General features: G+C 42.3%; 2 pseudogenes; both read right to left on the minus strand.

The window, feature by feature from the left end:
- Positions 1 to 4,513: 4,513 nt before the first annotated feature.
- On the minus strand, positions 4,514 to 4,622 carry LOC121303682 (annotated as a pseudogene).
- Positions 4,623 to 6,330: 1,708 nt separating this feature from the next.
- Positions 6,331 to 6,510, minus strand: LOC121303658 (annotated as a pseudogene).
- Positions 6,511 to 7,269: the final 759 nt, after the last annotated feature.

Raw genomic sequence — 7,269 nt, forward strand, 5'->3', positions numbered from 1 at the left:
TGCTCAGAGGGATTGAGGCTGTGCCGTTGAGTGGGTTCATTCACTGAGCTTGCTCAGAGGGAGCAGGGCTGAGTGTGCCGTTGAGTGGGTTCATTCACTGAGCTGCTCAGAGGGAGCAGGGCTGAGTGTGTCGTTGAGTGGGTTCATTCACTGAGCTTGCTCAGAGGGAGCAGGACTGAGCATGTCGTTGAGTGGGTTCATTCACTGAGCTGCTCAGAGGGAGCAGGGCTGAGTGTGTCATTGAGTGGGTTCATTCACTGAATTATTCAGAGCAGGACTGAGCATGTCATTGAGTGGGTTCATTCACTGAGCTGCTCAGAGGGAGCAGGGCTGAGTGTGTCATTGAGTGGGTTCATTCACTGAGATGCTCAGAGGGAGCAGGGCTGAGTGTGTCGTTGAGTGGGTTCATTCACTGAGCTGCTCAGAGGGAGCAGGGCTGAGTGTGCCGTTGAGTGGGTTCATTCACTGAGCTGCTCAGAGGGAGCAGGGCTGAGTGTGTCGTTGAGTGGGTTCATTCACTGAGCTGCTCAGAGGGAGCAGGGCTGAGTGTGTCGTTGAGTGGGTTCATTCACTGAGCTGCTCAGAGAGCAGGACTGAGTGTGTCGTTGAGTGGGTTCATTCACTGAGCTGCTCAGAGGGAGCAGGGCTGAGTGTGTCGTTGAGTGGGTTCATTCACTGAGCTGCTCAGAGGGAGCAGGACTGAGTGTGTCGTTGAGTGGGTTCATTCACTGAGCTATTCAGAGCAGGACTGAGTGTGTCGTTGAGTGGGTTCATTCACTGAGCTGCTCAGAGGGAGCAGGACTGAGCATGTCGTTGAGTGGGTTCATTCACTGAGCTGCTCAGAGGGAGCAGGACTGAGTGTGCCGTTGAGTGGGTTCATTCACTGAGCTGCTCAGAGGGAGCAGGGCTGAGTGTGTCATTGAGTGGGTTCATTCACTGAGTTATTCAGAGCAGGACTGAGCATGTCGTTGAGTGGGTTCATTCACTGAGCTGCTCAGAGAGCAGGACTGAGTGTGTCGTTGAGTGGGTTCATTCACTGAGCTGCTCAGAGGGAGCAGGGCTGAGTGTGTCGTTGAGTGGGTTCATTCACTGAGCTGCTCAGAGGGAGCAGGGCTGAGTGTGTCGTTGAGTGGGTTCATTCACTGAGCTGCTCAGAGGGAGCAGGACTGAGCATGTCATTGAGTTGGTTCATTCACTGAGCTATTCAGAGCAGGACTGAACATGTCGTTGAGTGGGTTCATTCACTGAGCTTGCTCAGAGGGAGCAGGGCTGAGTGTGCCGTTCAGTGGGTTCATTCACTGAGCTATTCAAAACAGGACTGAGCATGTCGTTGAGTGGGTTCATTCACTGAGCTGCTCAGAGCAGGACTGAGCATGTCGTTGAGTGGGTTCATTCACTGAGCTGCTCAGAGAGCAGGACTGAACATGTCGTTGAGTGGGTTCATTGACTGAGCTGCTCAGAGAGCAGGACTGAGTGTGTCGTTGAGTGGGTTCATTCACTGAGCTGCTCAGAGGGAGCAGGACTGAGCATGTCGTTGAGTGGGTTCATTCACTGAGCTGCTCAGAGCAGGACTGAGCATGTCGTTGAGTGGGTTCATTCACTGAGCTGCTCAGAGGGAGCAGGACTGAGCATGTCGTTGAGTGGGTTCATTCACTGAGCTGCTCAGAGGAAGCAGGACTGAATTTGTCGTTGAGTGGGTTCATTCACTGAGCTGCTCAGAGGGAGCAGGACTGAGCATGTCGTTGAGTGGGTTCATTCACTGAGCTGCTCAGAGGGAGCAGGACTGAATTTGTCGTTGAGTGGGTTCATTCACTGAGCTGCTCAGAGGGAGCAGGACTGAATTTGTCATTGAGTGGGTTCATTCACTGAGCTGCTCAGAGGGAGCAGGACTGAACATGTCATTGAGTGGGTTCATTCACTGAGCTGCTCAGAGCAGGACTGAGCGTGTGTTTGAGTGGGTTCATTCACTGAGCTGCTCAGAGCATGTCGTTGAGTGGGTTCATTCACTGAGCTGCTCAGAGGGAGCAGGACTGAACGTGTCATTGAGTTGGTTCATTCACTGAGCTGCTCTGCTCTGAAGCAGGACTGAGCATGTGGTTGAGTGGGTTCATTCAATGAGCTGCTCAGAGCAGGACTGAGCATGTCGTTGAGTGGGTTCATTCACTGAGCTGATCAGAGGGAATTTCCTGCACAAGGTAAATCCATTTAAAGGAAATGTGCTGCAGGAATGTTCTGCACAGGGTAAAAAGTTCAAGTAAAGGACATTTTATGCACAGGGTAAAATGTCCATTTAGAGAAAATGTCCTATCTAGATACCATCAGTCAATCAATCATATAGACCCGTGCACTTGCAACAGTAAAAAAAGCTTAGCTTTTAGGTTTCAAGCCTGATTTGTGCTCAAAAATCTCATTGCAACAAGTAAGAGTATTAGAAATGCATATGGTCAGAATTTGGTGCTTTACCCTATATTACTGTATAATACAGATAAATAGATCATATAACAGACCAATAGATATATAAACAGACAGAGATACAGATATATTTTACTGGTTAAAGTGTATAAATAAACATATTGTATATTTTATAGCAAGGCCTTATTTCTGTCCAATTTGACATTTATTTCCATCTTAAAGCCACATCACAAATACACACATTTGCAATAGGCTACTAGGGAAAGTTAAAGTGTTTAATGACATTAGAAAATGGTACTGTAATACGTTGTTATTTCCTACAATTACATTGAAGATAAGAATGTGCTCTGTTTTTAATTCAAGATATTAATACAAAAATAAGCCTTGTCTTTCCAAAACCCAGGATCAAACCAGGGACCTTTAGATCTTCAGTCTAACGTTCTCCCAACTGAGCTATTTGAGCTTCACTGATTTTTAAACCTGTATATAATAAGCAACGTTCAACAGCTTGGAAACGCCCTAATAGAGTCCGATGCCTTTACAAATGTGTTTCGAGACTCAAGTTTTCTCCTAAATGCGCTTCTCAAGAAATGGTTTTGCTTACATTCATTTTTTATTCTTTCCACAGTAAGAGCAAAAGGCAAACATCCAGGAAACAGGTAAACACTGCTACCAGCTGCCTGAAAGTGCAGTGCTTGAACTGTCTCAACAAACGTTTAGCTCTAAAACATGTACATTGAAAGTCTATTACCATCTTTCACACAATCATCTGTGTTCCAATAGCGGTTAATACACAGGGAAATCAATAAAGTGACTGCTGGCTTTGTTCCCATATTAACAAGACGTTTTCAGGATTCACGCATATTCTGAACAAGCACACTAGAATATGGTAGTGAAAGGAAAGAGAAATAACAGGTTTATTGGCTCTGGTCTTGTTAATTGTTAATTAATAAAAATGTAATTATGTAAGGTTAGACAAGTAGTAAACCATGATACTATTGTTCCCACTTTCTTAATCTGAAACTGAATGTTTGGCATCTACAAAATGTCTAGATAGTGATGAATGAAAATCTTTTCTCCCAATGTAACTTTTACACTCGCTCATTAATGCGCAATCGTAACTGTCTAGTAGTTTTAACGTCGCGGTCAGCTATCACACGGGAGAGCCCTCATCGCTGGCCACTCTCTCCTAAATATCTTTTTATATATAATCTGCACATTCTTAGACAAGACGGATAATTACACACAATAAATAGCACTGGTGTATACACACAGAAGCAGCTATGAGAAAGACATGAACCATTTCTTTACATTAAATGTATTGGTTAATTGTGGGCTCTAGTTGTTAACATCACTGAGCCCCTTGTCCCTGTGGATTGCAAGCACAATGTGGAAACATATAGAGAATGTATGGAAATGGTCAATGAACATTAATTTCTAATACTGGACCCTGTCTTAGTACTGTATCACATTCTGAATATGAATATAGCTGCATTATTTACTGTAGATAATACTACCACTAAGACACCTAAAACATATCTTGGCAGCAAACACAACTCGAAATTAAACCTAACAAGCAGAAACGATTACTGTTTAAATGTGACCCATGATGTAAAATAGAGGTAAACAGCACCTCCCTGCACAGGTTATTTAAAAGTGCAGTTTCAATCCAGCGAGGTGCTGGAGTATTCAAGCAGCATTACAATCACGTACAGGACAACAAATTTGATAGCTTCCAGTATGTTCAATACTGTATTATTATTATTATTATTATTATTATTATTATTATTATTATTATTATTATTATTATTATTATTATTATTATTATTAATAATAATAATACTGCTGTATTCCTGTCCTGTTATACATCATTTTTATTTTATTTTATTTGGTGTACTTTTATTTCACTTTGTGGGTCACATTTCGTCACGAATTGAGGAAATAAGAATGTTGTGCGCGACATATTAAACTATCATATTTGTTCGAGTCTGGGATGGGGCAATAAAAAACAAAAAGGAAAACAATGTTTATCCTTATAGTTTGCAGTTTAATAAAATGAATAGCCGGGGAAATGCGCCCCCTGTCAACCTGCAGAAAGAAAACCTTAAAGCACCTGGTATTCCCAGGTGGTCTTCCATCCAAATACTAACCAGGCCCAACCTTGCTTAGCTTCCAAGATCAGACATTCTCAAGGTGGTATGGCTAAAAGGGTGACAAAGAGTAACATTGAAGCAGCTCTGGGCTCCACATGTACAGGCCAATAGCAAGGCTCATGCATGCTAATACGAATTACTGCAAGGGAGAGCTCCCCTTGCACTTCACAACATAAAACAATACATTGTAATCGTCTTTATGAACAGAGCTGTTCGTCCAACTTTTTGCCCCCACATGCACCTTTTTATACTTGATGGCACCTCTGATTTGAAGTAGAGAATGTACAAAAGACACATTGGGCAAACACTTGTTTACAAAAAGTTGCAGTGCATTCTCACTCCGTTTAACGGTCAGACTTGCATTGACAATGGACCATGCACACTATATACATCGTTCTGGGCTGGGTGGCTCTTTACCTGGGGACATGAAATACATACACTGAAAAAAAATATGCGTTGCTGTGTTTCCACCCAGTTTTGGGCTGGGGACCTTTTGCGGATGAGGCAAACGTGATCACCACTATACTATGGAAACACCTTTGCTGGTGAGTGCTTCTTGTGCTGCCTTCTAAGCATAGTGCCGAGAACCCATTTTGGATCCTGCAGTTCAAGGGAGTCTTCAATTAAAGCCCACCAGAATGTAATAAGCCATGCATGAAAGTTTCCATAGTTTAGTGGTTATCACAGTCACCTAACATGTGAAAGCATCCCTGCTTCAAAACCGGGTGGAAACATGTATTTATTCAATTTTTTGTCGCGGTCTCCTCTCTCTACGAGTCAAGCAGCAAACTGCGTCAAAAACTCAGACATTGCATTCCTCAACTTAACATGCATTTAAATTGAATCAGAGCATCAGAATTGTCAACCAAAACTGGCAGAAAACAACCTGTGCTCAAACTGGGCAGAATAGTTGTATTATCTGCATATGTATTTGGGCAAATGAAAACGGACCATCTTGCAAAATTTCCAAGGTTCAGTCTCATTTACGCTCAGCTGGTCAAAATGACGGCTTTGAGTTGCACCCGAGAGAATGTTTTTTCTTTTTTTTCTAATAGGTATTTCATTTGGCCCACAGCTGTAGCAGAGTGGCGCAGCAGAAGCATGCTGGGCCCATAACCCAAAGGTTGATGGATTGCAACCATCACCTGCTAGCATTTATTCTTCTGTTGGTTTAAACGATGAACTCAAGGCAAAAGACATTGTATTATTTTCGCAGCGACAGTCTGAATACTAGAACCGCCTTTGATCACACTGTGCAGAGAAGTTGCATAATTTGCATGACATATTTGGGAGAAAGGAAAGCAATAGAACGCAGAGTTCCAATGAATTCCATGCATGGCTGTATTTATTATATATTCATGTGCATAAATTGTTCAGCAGCTTAACTCCCTAACCAAAAAACAGAGCTTTTCTCTCTGAGAAGAAACCAATTTCCATGTTTCTTTTTTTTTGTGTGTCACCATAAGTTTAATGCTACTGCAAAAAAAAAGCCAGATACCTAGTAACATGGTTTGGGAGGCAAATTGATTTTTAGCTTTTTCATCGTTTGTCTAGAAAGTTTTCTCTGCGGCAAAAGCCCAGTGTTTTGTGAAATGAATGAAAGATGGTGGTTTGTTAGCTTGCATGGTAAGCTAATTTACAAGACAGGAGAAGCACCCGCTAAGCTTGTAAATACATGTATATGTTAACAAAGAAAAAAGAGACCAACACAATTGTTGGACCCAATCAGTTGAATACAAAAACAAATCCAGAAAATCAACATTTGTGTCAACATTTGTTCTCTTCTTTCAACTAGATGATAGCAGACGCTGTGACACTGTCAAAAATTGCCAGCAATGACTATATTTCAAGTCACCACAACAGGGTATCGGTTAAAGTTTTCAACTAGCAATAATCACGGCTCGGCCAAACCTCATGAGCTATGATACTGCCACTGCGCAAAGCTACTGAACAAGCAATAACTAAATGCTACCCGCTACAGTAAATACATTTGACTTGCCGGTGGGCACGTTTCTTCTAAATAATATAAGAACATAAGAACATAAGAAAGTTTACAAACGAGAGGAGGCCATTTGGCCCATCTTGCTCGTTTGGTTGTTAGTAGCTTATTGATCCCAAAATCTCATCAAGCAGCTTCTTGAAGGATCCCAGGGTGTCAGCTTCAACAACATTACTGGGGAGTTGATTCCAGACCCTCACAATTCTCTGTGTAAAAAAGTGTCTCCTATTTTCTGTTCTGAATGCCCCTTTTTCTAAACTCCATTTGTGACCCCTGGTCCTTGTTTCTTTTTTCAGGCTGAAAAAGTCCCTTGGGTCGACACTGTCAATACCTTTTAGAATTTTGAATGCTTGAATTAGGTCGCCACGTAGTCTTCTTTGTTCAAGACTGAACAGATTCAATTCTTTTAGCCTGTCTGCATATGACATGCCTTTTAAGCCCGGAATAATTCTGGTCGCTCTTCTTTGCACTCTTTCTAGAGCAGCAATATCTTTTTTATAGCTGCTCTAGAAAGAGTGCAAAGAAGAGCGACCAGAATTATTCCGGGCTTAAAAGGCATGTCATATGCAGACAGGCTAAAAGAATATAATAAAGTTAAATGAAGCCTCGAATGTAGAGGTGTTTATTATCGACACTGCAGCCGCACAATGCAACAGAGACCACTTTTTTGATTCCGATAATATATGAATTGAAGTATAGCTTCAT

Source organism: Polyodon spathula, chromosome 34 (assembly GCF_017654505.1).
Source record: "Polyodon spathula isolate WHYD16114869_AA chromosome 34, ASM1765450v1, whole genome shotgun sequence".
Lineage (NCBI taxonomy): Eukaryota > Metazoa > Chordata > Actinopteri > Acipenseriformes > Polyodontidae > Polyodon > Polyodon spathula.